This window comes from Apis florea, unplaced genomic scaffold (genome assembly GCF_048593485.1).
Source record: "Apis florea isolate Af1SG1 unplaced genomic scaffold, ASM4859348v1 contig_2411_pilon, whole genome shotgun sequence".
In the NCBI taxonomy this organism is placed as follows: domain Eukaryota; kingdom Metazoa; phylum Arthropoda; class Insecta; order Hymenoptera; family Apidae; genus Apis; species Apis florea.
Window position 1 is genome coordinate 1587764 of NW_028256580.1, and position 13592 is coordinate 1601355.

The 13592-nt window shown below is 34.9% G+C and overlaps 1 protein-coding gene and 1 long non-coding RNA gene across 4 annotated transcripts in view; one reads left to right on the forward strand and one right to left on the reverse strand.

Moving 5' to 3' along the window:
• Window positions 1–13592, forward strand: part of fng (Fringe glycosyltransferase) — a 67417-nt gene that overhangs the window by 34627 nt on the left and 19198 nt on the right. The window lies entirely within an intron of this gene.
• LOC147658015 (uncharacterized) lies at window positions 11115–12930 on the reverse strand. 2 transcript variants are annotated; one of them, XR_015291263.1, is made up of 2 exons: window positions 12070–12930; window positions 11115–11631 (listed from the first exon to the last, which is right to left on the reverse strand). It is a non-coding gene; the product is annotated as an uncharacterized LOC147658015 (long non-coding RNA). The 2 variants fall into 2 exon arrangements; XR_015291264.1 differs by having other exon boundaries at window positions 11115–11700; window positions 12070–12906.

Sequence of the window (13592 nt, forward strand, 5' to 3'; positions counted from 1 at the left end):
CAATCTCATCTCCACCTAACATCCTGCCAATCTAATCGGTCGTTGGTTTACGTTGTTTCGCAGCCAGTGTAATTACGGTTGCACCACGGTGGATATGGCGGCCACCACGCCTCCGGTGAAAGGATGATCGAAACGAAACGGATCGACTCGAAGGAGAAAAAGAGAGAGAAATAATCAGAGAGGCGATACGTGGCCACCGGTGATTTCAGTCGGCCGGTAGGTCGATCCAGCCCCAGGATAACCTGCCGATGAACCGTAAACCAGGAACTTATTACCAAGCCGTGTAGCTCGCGCTCCAACTTCGCGGATGCTTTATTATTACGACTACCAGCGACGTGTGTGCAATCGTGGCGGATGTTGCACGTGTTTCTAGCATCCGAACGACACGCCACGTATGGATAGAGAGAAAGAGAAAGATGGAAGAGCTTATTTGCACCGAGAATGAACTGAGTCGTGGCTGCTGCCTCCTAGGGTTTCTAATTGGGAACCGAAGCCGGGGATACAGGGAGGAGATTTGAGATTGGTTTACCAATCCGTGGATACTTGAGTGTTTTCTTGCGTGCATTTTGACGATGGAGGGTTTTTTTTTTTTATAGGAACAGGTAAAAGTTAATGCTTCGTTATAGCGCTGTTGGAGATGAGATATCGAAGTATCTTTTGCTACTCGAGTAATCGGACAGAGTTTTTACTCTATATCTGAGTATTTCGAAATTTTGACTCGTCGACTTCTACTCATAATCGTATCTCCAGGTAATAAAAGTTTTCCTATTATTCGTATATTCGCATTTAAATTGAATAATAAAAGTTTCATAATATCCACAGAGATCGAAAAAACGTTCCAGTGAAAAATCGAAGATATTTGGAAGAAAAAGAGAATAGGCTTCTTACTGTACAGATGTAATAATTTTAAAAATTCGTATCTTCGAGTAATGAAAGTTTATTTGTACATTCTAAATCAAAATGACTGAAAGTTCGAATAACACACGCATAATATTCAAATAGTATTCCATTCGAAAAATCGAACTTTTCATTACTAAAATCGTAATGGCGATCACGTTGACGTATTCTTCTTGCGGCAAAAGCTTCTTACCAAGACCTTATTATTATCCATATCGGTGGAATCGTTGGTTTTTGCCAGTTGAATTACCAACCAATGCAACAGCCGGGGAATTACACCGGTGCATTAGCTGCAACCGAGTTTATTGCTCTCGGTTAACGACCTGAGTCGAGCCATGAGTAATAATTACGTTCCTACATTTCTTTCCGCGATTCTATACTGTCCCATTGTTGGCTGCTGGGGCCAATTTTCCTCTACACGCTCCACAACAACAACTTCTGGGTCGAAATCTACTCTCCAATCCGTCGATTTAATTATACGATAAATTCAATTCAGACGCGACTCGTATTGACTGGCAATTCATATTGACTTCTATGAGAAATGAGATGTATAGTGAAAACAGCATCAGGAAATGGCTGGAAGATTGTGCTTATAGTCGATAATTATATACCGAGCACAATAGCAATCGTGTAAAACGAAGCGGAATCTTAATATTGATGTTGCATAATGTTGCGAAATAATTTCAAGTTTCTTAGAGTATGCGCTTTACGATTCGTTTTTCTGATTGGAATACTTAATTATCATGCAATTTTGTGCAGCAGAAAGAAACTAGAATATTCGAGATTTTATTTTATTTTATTTTATTTTATTTTTATTCATTATTATATATATATGTATAATATAATATCAATGAGATATCGAATATCCAGTTTTATTTATTTTGAAGTAATCGGTATTTGTTTTCATTTAATTTTTATCAAAATTCTACAAGCTTTATTTTTGCTTTAACAATATTCAATAAGAGTAAAGATATATATTATAAAAATTTTGTATCTCTTAGTATGCGCAGTCATTTTGAATTTGTATAAAAAAAATAATTGCAAAATAATGCAACAAAATCTAAAATCATTTTTATTTCATCAAAAAATCCCGCCAGAATTCGATTCTCAATGTCGTATCGAATTTTATTTAAAAAAGTTTATTCATTAGATATATATTTCCAAATAAAATTTTATTACAAAAAAAAAAAAAATTTCAATTCTGAAGAAAATATCTTTCGATCTTTCTACATTATAGGGCTCGTTAGCATCGTTTTCGAAGACAACATTTCGATTTTTCGAGAGCGATGGTATTCGAAAGTGAAGAAACACAGTATAGATCGGTGGTTGATCTTAGAACTAATTAACAGATATATCAGAGTTGTGTCGTAACGTAGTGTTCGGATTTCTGTCCCTGGACCCTGTTTCGATCGTTTAAACGACTGGGCCGATCGTACATCAGCCGGACCCCGATAGCAGGGACTGATGCGGGATTTACTGCTAATAGCACGTCGAATCGGTAATCGGTCGCGTATTAATTAATCAACAGAGGCCATGACAAGCTGCGTGTTCTTTTTTTCCTCCCCTCTCTTTCTTTTGTGTCGAAGTGAAAGAAGAATTAACAAAGAATAAAATAAAGAGGAATCTTTCGAACGAGGGAAGCATATAAGCAAGAATGAATCGAGATGAGTTGAAAATCGGATTTATAGTGGTAAATTGTAACGTAACTTAACCTATAACAATGATGAATATTTATGCGCATGTGCCAGAGATTTATTGAATTACTAATGTGATCAATTTCTTTTTTAGGTATGTTAGTTTCTTTTGTATAAAAATATTATTTCTATACATGATAATAATTAAAGAAGATCTAATAAATAATATATAAGTGTATAAAATGATCATTATCAGTGTAATAATGATGTGAAATAGTTTAGAGAAAAATTTTCGTACTTATTATAGGTTAACTTAAGATTGATATTGACGATTTGTAATGTTTTAATATTTTTAGTCCAATTTAATCTTTTTAAAACTGCGTATAGTGAGTATCATAATATCAATATTTATATACAAGTTTTTAAAAAGATTGAATTCATTTATTATTGTCGAATAATATTATCGATCAAAGATGCGAATATATTTGAAAATAAAAATTTCAAAAATTTTTCAGAGAACTTGCTTGAATGTAACTATTTGTAAAATAATTTCCACTCGCAATTGCCATGCTCGGAAAAAACAAATACTGGTATGCAACTCATACCACATAAATCTTCTAAAATTTTAAATCTTTGTCAATATCCTTAAAATAATTCCACCGATAATATTCGAAAAATGCAATTCCAAGTAAAAAACACTGAAAATGAACGGAAGCGCGCTACGGAAGACAGGAAACACAAAGTAGTGGCACGTCGAGAAGGAAGATGAAGTGGCCTTGGATGGCGCAGGAAAAAAGGGGAACCGTAGGTGGTCGCAGCGGGAAAGCGGTGAATTCTCGACTCTTTACTGCCCGTATTAATCATTCCGCAAATGGAAAAGAAAGATGCGAGTGAGTGAAAGGCAGATTTCGAATTGAAACGGGAAATGTTTCATTAAAATCTTGTTCTATTGATGAATAATCACACCAACAATTAAAAGTTAGAGATTATCCTTATAGTGACATCTTGGAGATATTGGAATGAGTTCGAGGGATCGATTAATGTTTTAAATTCTAAGAGAAGAAAGAACTTGGAAATTTTTCATTGGCTCAATAATTCTTTTTATTTTATTACAGTCAAAATAATGGTGCATTACTCATAATATGCTATAATATGTTTGTGAGAAAAAAAAAGAAAATGAAGATATAATAATATCTAATTACAGATTTATAATTCTTGTGAAAATTGATTTGGAAAGTATTGTTTTATTTAATTTAAAAAGGATCATTTGGATAAATCAATTATCATTATCAACATCAACATCATTTGGACTAATCAATTAATAAATTGCAAGACGTACTTGAGATTGACCTTGATCTTGCATTAGAAGGACTGCAGCCGGCGTGAGTGATTCCCGAGGGAACATCACTCTGCGGTTTTCCTATTATACCGCGGCAAAAAGCCGAGCAAACAAACCATACACCCATGTCCGGGCATGGGATCGCCAAGCATCTAAACGATGAATTCTTGCCGCGTCTCTTCCAAACCGATTATTCCAAGATTGAAAGAGAAACATCCAATTTAATTGTAATTTATATCCATAGATTCTTCTCTTTTCGATTATTTTTTAAATCAATGCCAATTTTATAAAATTAATTCTGTAAGTATCTTTTATCCTCAAGTAATCTCAATCTTATCGTTTTACTAGAATTACCATTATATATATTCGTTACAGAGTGAAATATAAATATCGTCGTGATGAATAATATTTTCAAAACTTTTACTTTTACATGGATTCTTATCCTTTAATTAACAAAAATTTTTTTTTCCTAAAATTAAAATATTATCTAGAATTATATCATTATATTATATCATTCATCACAGAGAATTATGTATGTAATGAATAACACTTTTATTCTCAAATGGACTTTCACCCTTAGACCAGCAAAAATATTTTCTTCGCTTTTATCAAAGTATTATCGTTTTACTTAAAATTAAAGTTAATTATCATTCATCTCCAAAAGAAATATCAAAAATTTCACTAGAATACGATAGATGCAACGATTACACCTATTCCCGCATTTACCAGAAAATCGCACCCTGTTCGCAGGCCGGAGGCACGCGGATGCGCGCCACATGTCCCGCATTCCGTCCTTCGCCCCTCTTTCTCTCCCTCTCCCCACTCGCAATCCTGCGATCCTTTCTCCTCACCTCTTGCCCGTTCCCGGAACTATTAATTAGCCTCCGAGCTCGCCACTCAAACCACCGCTGCCTTCCTCTTTCGTTCTACACGATCGTTTGATTATTATTTTCGTTCAACGATTTGTACCCCCCTCTATATCGTGTCGAGATATTCTGTCGTTCAAGGTCGATATCCCCACCATCGTCAATTCTTATTGAAAGCTGTATATTCGTCACATACTTGTTTCGATATACCACCTGTATAAAAATTCAACATTTGTCGTACTCTAATGGTACGTTAAAGTGCAGGTCTCTTCTTTATCAGAAGTACAATTGGTCACGGAAAAAATCTTTATATTACGAATATTAACATATCGTATATCATGGCTAGAGGAAATGACAATATCAGTTGCCGTTGATCGATCAAAAATATCGATTAAACATTTTTGGAACAATATCGATCTCTTTGCTCAAATTATAAAATATAAGAATTATTAAATTAAGAAAAATAAACGGTAAAAAAAGGGTAAATAAAGCTTGTATTGCATAGAAATAAAATAAAATATATAAATGGAGAAGCGAGTTCAACGGTATATTATCGCACAATAGATATTCACTTAACTGAAAATGAAACTCATTGATGGAGATCTTACATTCAATTACGAGTAAAATTTATCCATCATTTTTACGATATCTCAGAATTAATAAAATTTTATTTTATGCTTAAGAAAAAGGAAAGAAAGAATGGATACCATTCAAAGATAACCAACCGCGCGATTCCTCTGACACATTGCTATTAACCATAGCCAAAGCAATTTTCTCGCTCCTCCGTTTCTCCATAGAATCGAAAACAGGCGAATCGCTTCTTCCTCGTCGGGACACACGTTCGTCGAGACACAATGGACACCTTTTTTCTTCTCCTTCAATTCGACCTCGTTGTGTCTCCTTCGTCCTCCACACACGATGCGCGACGGATTTAATTAGAGTCGCATCGCCTCCAGATATATACGCTTGTCCGAGGATAATTTCGCCTCGCCTACCGTCCTGTCCCATGGCCAACGAAATTAAGGCGGCGTTTAATGAGCGTGAGGACAGTGGAGGGGACCGCCCATAAAGCTCCTCCGGCGTTGCGCCAACTTTCGACCAAGGATAATTAAACGGAGCGTATTTGGTCGAGCGTATAACCTCTATGGAATTTACTAATATTATTTGTCGAAAAATTTTTTATTGGAATTTGTTGGGAATAAATAGATCGATGTTTGAGGTTCGAAACACAGTGGGATTTATACATAAAAAGAAATGTGGAATTTAAATAAAGTTATATATAATAAGTAATATTATTTATTATTATATATTTATAATAATAAATAAAGTTCGATCGTTTATCTGGAACTCTAGGGAAATTATATTAAGCTAATTATCTATCGAAATTGCAGTTATGATATATCGTTCCCTGGATAATAAGAATATTAGCGCGAAGCTCGGAAAATTGATCGATTCGATTCTCGTCGAAAGAACTCGTTTACATTTCTACATTTGGAGATGAATCTTCGAATTGAATTGCATTCTCAATTCGCCAATCCTTCAAATCCTATTTTCCAATTTTCTAAAATCATTTACGATCTTTGAATCTTTTTATTTTGCTTTCTAAATTTTTGGTAATCTTTCAATTGTTGCATTTTCGATTTCGAAAATTTCACAATCTCCTCGGCAATCTTTACATTTTCCACTTTCCCAAATTCCAATTTTTCCTGCGATTCGAATTCCTTCGAATTCCTCGCGATTGACAATCTTCGAGCCGTCATATTTTCCTAATTCTTTCGTTATCCTTGAACCAAGTCGGTCGTGGACGGGAAGAGCCGCGAACGGTCGTTGCACAGGACTTCCTTCGATTAATTAACGCGAAGGAGAAAGACACGGAGGGGTCGGTCGAAATCTCGCGGAAATCACGACGAGCGGAGCCGCGACGCGTTACGAACGTGGGAATCGTTTTCAGAGTGCACGCCGCCGTGAAACTATCGCGCTGATTACATCTCTCTGTTTACTCTGCCGGAAAATAAACATTATTTACGAGTGCGTCCCGGCGAATTTCGTTACCGATCGTTCCGCGTCTCGAATCCGAATGAATTTTACTTTTTCGCCTGGAAAAAATGAGGAGGAACGAGGAAAAAGGAACGATCTTCTTCGTTCCGCCCACTTTTAACTGGGACTGAAAACTCAACCGACCGCGAACATTCGGAAACAGACCTTCCCTCTGTTCCATCCTTCCATGTTTTAAAACGAATAATCTCGTTAATTAAAGTTTTCTGAGGAATGATATTTTCTTCCAGAAATGTGTTTTTTTGTATATTTTCTGTATATATTTATATCGTTATTTTTATTGTATATGTTTTTTTCATAAGTTTGGAGGAAGACAAATTGATAGAAATTACGTTCAATATCTGATTGATATATGTATATATATGTATGCATGCTTGTTTTCCTGATTGAAACTCTCAATTATCAAATATGGTTTCGTTAAAAATTTTTTATTTAATTTCGATTAGCTTTTTAAAAATATTATAATTTCATATCTTTGTATTTGTGAATTAATTTAAAAAAAAAAAAAAAAGAAAGAATTCCAAAATATTAAAACATATCATGATCCAGATCATATTTAAAATTGTTCAATCAGTGGCAACGACTCGAACGCGTCAATTGAAACGCGTTCTCGAGATCCACAATATTCATAGGTTAAATTGGCTCGATTAAGCGCGCCCTCTCCCTTTTTCTCGTTCGACAAGCGACCACGAGAGGCGCGCCGTTTAATTTCTTCCCTCCTTTTGCCCCCATTAATCACTGTCTTCTCCTCAAGCGCCCGATTCCGCTCAGGCGTGACCGGTTTTTCCACGCGGCCTTGGCCGTGGTGCACGCGCCATCTACTCGTCCGATTTTCCGCTTCCTTCGTGCTATTCGATGCGAGTGCCAGTGAATCGAGAAGAGTTCAAGGATGATCGAAAGTTCAATGGCTGCCGTTACGTAAGGAGGGAATCGAAAGTGGAGAATTGAGGCGGAGAAAGAAAAGTCTAGTCTTATCTCTTTCTAAGTTTTTAACGTTTCCAAGGTGTGACGTATTCTTTCAAAGTTAGGTTAGGACAGGAAACTTGCTATTATTCCTTAGAGCTTAGAGAAGTTTTCAAAGTTTCTAAGATTTCTTAGTTTTTTCAAAGGCTTCAAGATTTCTAGAATTGTTTAAAAAAAACTTTCCAAAATTCAAATTTCTAAAATTTTCGAACGTCTCAAATTTTTAAAACACTCCAATTATTAAACGCGATTTTCCTTTTTTTCGAAAGAAAAGAAATGGTTTGTTACCATTCATGGATCCAACGATAACCGGTCTGGTTGGATAAAAAAAAAAAAAACGAAGCCGCAAAGTGGAAACCGATCGCGCCTCGCGACATCAGGATTCCTGTCGATAAGAAAGTATGGATTCTGTTACGATCCTGGGAAACTGGGTGCAAAATTTCCCCCTTGTCTGTCTTCGGTATTTAAACGTTTCGCCAAGGCATTTGATCGCATGTGAGAACTCGACTGTGAACAGCAATACAAGCAAGTATAATCAATGAACTTTGGTCAAGCTGTTCTTGATACGAAAGGATTGCAATATTACTGACACTAGTGTTGTCCACTGTGCTACTAATTTTTAACGATTGTCAATATTCGAAATTTATAGAATTTTGAAAAGTTTAGTCTAATAAATTGTGGAATAAAGAGTCTGAAAATTGAAATCTGAAAATTACAGAATCGGAGATCTAAAGTTTGAAAATTTCGAAATTGTATTAATTTTTTTATTACTGGTAAAGTTTTCGATTGTTTATGGCCGAATTTGAGATTTCGAGAAAAGAAAATTTGGAAATATCCGAAAATTATACAACTGAAAAATCTAGGGATCTGAAGTGTGAAAATTTAATAAGTTCAAAATTCGAGGCAGTAAAAATTATAAAAAATTCTGCAAGAGTATAGAAGAATGCATCTCAGAACTATAATTGCACAGCGTTCAAGGATATCGTGCTTCCTCCTTTCCAATCTGCTTCTTATCTGCAATTCAATCCCGGGAAAAGAGCAATCTTCTGATCTAATTAGCTTCCTTTCCCCATTGTAATCGTTGTGGCCAGAGATTTTCCAGCGGGAACGCGCATCAGTCTCAGTTTTCACGCAGACCAGGCAAAAGCTGGTCGTCACGGGTCACGCGATCCCCCCTCGCATTCAGATCGAACAATACGTCTCCTAATTACGCTCGAGGTTCGTTAAAATCGCCGAGAAACTGACCTCTTTCTCTCTGAAAACGATATACGTATGTACAAACACGCAACTGTTTCACTTAACTTCCAGATCAAATCTTCGAATTTTTCAAATTTCTCCCAGATTCTCAAATTTTTCGATTCGTATAATCTCTTATACGAGTCTCTAAAGGCATAAATCAATAGACAATATTAAAAGTATAATAGTATAATAAATCGTAAAAAATTTTTCAAACTCTTAAAAAGTCTAGAAAAGAACAGTTAAAAAATATTGCTAAAAGTAATATAAATATATTAACACGTGTTGCATTAATTTAAGTGATGGGTTTAAGTCCACTCGTACAACGCTGGAACTAATACACTTTAAACCCATCACTTGATACTTGCATCGCAACGCGTCCGTAAACCGCTTTAACCCCGCAAAGATCTCTCCAAAGATCTTCAACCACACCTTTCCTCCCCATACGCCCAGGAATTTAATCTCTCGATACCGTTATTCGAAGCCGCGTTAAAACGTATCCAGCCAATCGGCCGATCCACGAGCCTCGACAATTGGTCCGGCTATAGGCAGACGACCAAACCCGGAAGCATGCGCCCGTGTATCCTTTCCGTGTACCCTCCTAGCATCCTTCTAGCATATCGTCTTTGAACGAAACGGGCGTCGGCCGAACGAGGACAGGTGAACGTTTCAAGCGGTTTACGATGTAACCAGCGCGCTCGAAGACGTGCTCATGACCCTATGACGCCCCCTCGCCATCAAGAGACGCGTATCAGTTCCTCGAGTGGGGATTCAGTATATATAGGGTGTTAATATATGAGAGGCGAGATCTTTTGAATGATCGATTCTCAAAATAAAGAAGAAACGAACACAAAAGTTGGTATGCAAAAATATCGATTGAGAATTATTTATTAAGTTATGAACGATTCAAATTTATCTTAGCAGGATACAGAGAATAATGTGATGTCACGTATTGTTTTCATACGAAAATTTAGCAAATTTTTTAATGGTAGAAGGAATAGTATATCGTTTTCATTTGACAATTGTATAAATGTCTGAATTCCCTTTGGAATAATAAATTTCTGTATTAGAAGAATGTGACTATTATTGCTAAATTAGAAACAAAAATATATCATTTGACGAATTTTCGAATGAGAAAAATATGTTACGCCCACCAAGTTTACATCGTATCACGTGACGTACCTCTGCCTAATCTAGCAGCAGTAGTGGGGATAATGTGACATAACGTATTCTTCTCATTCGAAAATTTGTCGTTAGAGTGCTCTACTATCTTTCATATTTTACGAACACATATTAACACCCTGACGTTGCCTCCATTATTTCGATATTATTATACCTCTGCGAGATATTATGCTTATATCTCGCGGCGAGATGCTTCTTTTGTAAGTTGCATGTCCGGTATACGAAGCCCCTCGATCTAGTCCCTCGTTCTCGTCCTATGTTATTTTATTGGGATATCGGCGACCGTTGCAAGCACGTGGACACGCATGCAAATTGACGCAGCTTGTACGTAATTATCGTTCGTTAATATTCTACCGATAGCACCGTGTTTGTTATCGATGAGAATGCAGAAGGAATTCTTCTTTGGTTCGTTCGTTTTTCTGGATCGAATGCTTTGATCATTCGAGCAGAGTTCAGTGGGGCGTAACGCAAATGGAAATTTGAAATTTCTGAGAGAATCGAACATCGTTTCGTAGAAATGATTATGCTACTTTTTTCGTATTTTAATCTGGAATAGTTTCAAAGTCCATGATACTTATCGCATATCGTATTATTATTTTTACCATCCAGATGTAGAATTTTTCTTTTCTCTAGGTATATTTATTTTTTTCTATTCAAGAATAATCATCAAGATAAAGTACGAAGAAACACTGTTCTATCTTATTATATTTTTAATTCACTTATATCATACGAAAAAATGAAAAATATAATTTTACCACTAAATTATTTTTTTATTAAATTTAAGCACGAATATTTCAAAAACAATCAAAAATTGATATTTTATTTTATTGATTCTTTTAAAATAAAAGAACTTGTTTCGTATACATCTTCATGTATATTATAATAATGAGAACAATCTAGACTAATTATTTTATATGAAATCATAATACATATAGACAGTTATTTATCGCGAATATTATATATATTTATACAACTGAATTAAAATCATCAATAACAATTTTTCATATATAATTTATCGGTGCATTAACATTATCTCTTATGTATTCCTCTATTGCATTCTTCGCTTTTCCCATCACGAAGTCCTATGCGTATTCGCATGGTTAGCTCGGTCGATATCGGCGCCTCTAATCTGTTCATTAGTCCTAATATACCGACAGACAGCCACCCACTCTCCATCAGATACAACTAACCAGTGTCATTCGGTCTTCGTTTTACGACCATTGGCTGTTCATAGGCCTTGGAAGACGCGAAGACCCATCATAGCCGGCTTCGATTATCGGTTTCCGGATAGGAATGGGTCCTTCGACTAATTAACGCTTTTACGACTGCCGCCGTTTAAACCACCATCTATATTTCATCTGGTTAATACCGATCTCTTTGGTCAGGTTTTCGACGCTCTTTTTTTGTGCCTTTTCGGTTCCTGTTTTTTACCCTTGATTTTCATCGATCTCTTAATCACCTGGTGAGGTCAATGGACCGTTAAATGGTTGTTTACCATTTGATGAATTCGTCAGGATTTTCGAAATGTCTTTTAGAAATGAAAATTAATTGAAAAAATTAGTCCATTATATTTTGATTTTTTTTTTATAAATATTTTTTACATATTGATAGCAATGTTAGTGTTCAAGAAGTTTAGTAATTTTATAATATCAGAATATCCAAACATCCATATTTCTTAAGATAAATTTTTTAGAAATTATCATATAATTTTTGTATTACAAAATTATACATTTTTAAAACATTTAAATTTCACATTTTTTTTGCATTTAATTATTATTTAATTATTTTGCATTTAAAATTTCAAAAAAACGAAAGAAGAAACTTTTTATTCGATTAATTGATCAATTAAGAAACCCATTAACCCAATTTGATTTCCACTAAAACGAGAAACTTATACCTGACATCAATTTTACGACTTTCTTCCACCGGTCGTAACACAAGAGGTCCGAAAATTCTCCTATCTCTCTCGAAGGGATGATAAGAAGGTAAGAACCAATCAACCTGGTGAATTTATCTCTGGATCGCTGCCAATCGTCGCTAGGTAATTGGATATAGGATCGTATGGATCCTATAATCGGTTTCTCAGGGAGGGAGTGAACGCATCAACCCCCTTCGAAGCCAGTCTTCGGAATGTAATTAGTCAAGGGAGCTGGCTGGGCGCAATCTTGGCCAGCGATCTTCCACAGCTAACGTCAGTTAGGGTTCTGCGATTTCTCCAGATCCCATGGAGTTACAAGTGGTCGGGGAATAATTAAAATTGGTCGACCGAGCAGGTGTTGTCTCTCGATGCTTCCTTTTCAATAAGTTTTTTTTTTCTTCCTTTTTTTTTTTTTTTTGAAGATGGTTTATGGTTTTGAGGTTATTTAACCCTTTTGAGACGAATTTTTTTTGGAAATAAATACGATATTATGATAAAACGAAATATAATTAATTAAAAATTAATTTTCTAAATGAGATTATTGATTAATTGAAATTCTAATATTGCGTGTAGTATCAATTTGAAACTATATAAAAATTATTTTTAGAACGTAATTTTTTATTAATTTCGAAATGGTTAAATATGAAAAGAGTTTATGAAATCTTTTTTTTTTTTTTTTTAAATTAAATATTTGATAAATATTTTCGATTTAAAATTTTCGTTTATTAATCGCTTCATTAAAAGATATTTCGCAACATAATATTACAAGCGAAATATTTGAACATAATATTTATATAATTCGCTACAAACGAGTTCGAAGTATTTCGCGAATTTGTTTATTAGGACGAGAGTCGATTTCAATGTGTTTATCGATAGTTCGATTCGAACGACATTCAGTCTCGTGTTATTCGTGGCGTCGTGCAAACGATATAGCGTCGCGGAATATTTCGTCTATGGCGTATAAATTATATCGTATTCCGGAATATTTCGTCCATAATATCGTATAAATTATACTGTGTCGCGGAATATTTCGTCCATAATGTCGCATAATCTATATTGTGTCGCGAAATATCTCGTCCATAGTATCGTATAAACTATATTGTGTCGCGAATTATTTCGTCCATGGCGTCATATAAAGTATTTTATATCGTGAAATATTTCATCAGTGGTATCATATGAATTATATTGCAAAATATCTCGTCAGTGGCATCGTATAAATTATATTGTGAATATATCGTAAGTGGTCACAAATTGTACGAACGATATTGCAAAATATTTCGTCTATAGTGTCATATAACCTATAATGTGTCTATGATAGAAAATCCTGAAAATACGTCTCTAATTATCATCTGCTTTGCAATAAATTTTTTTATTTTCAAAATTCGTGCATTAATTCGACAACCTGTTCTCAAAATCCTTCAGGATTTTTTCTTAAATATTTCATTATCAATATTAATATAAAAAATATATATATCGATCACGAAGCGAAATTATCGTTAATA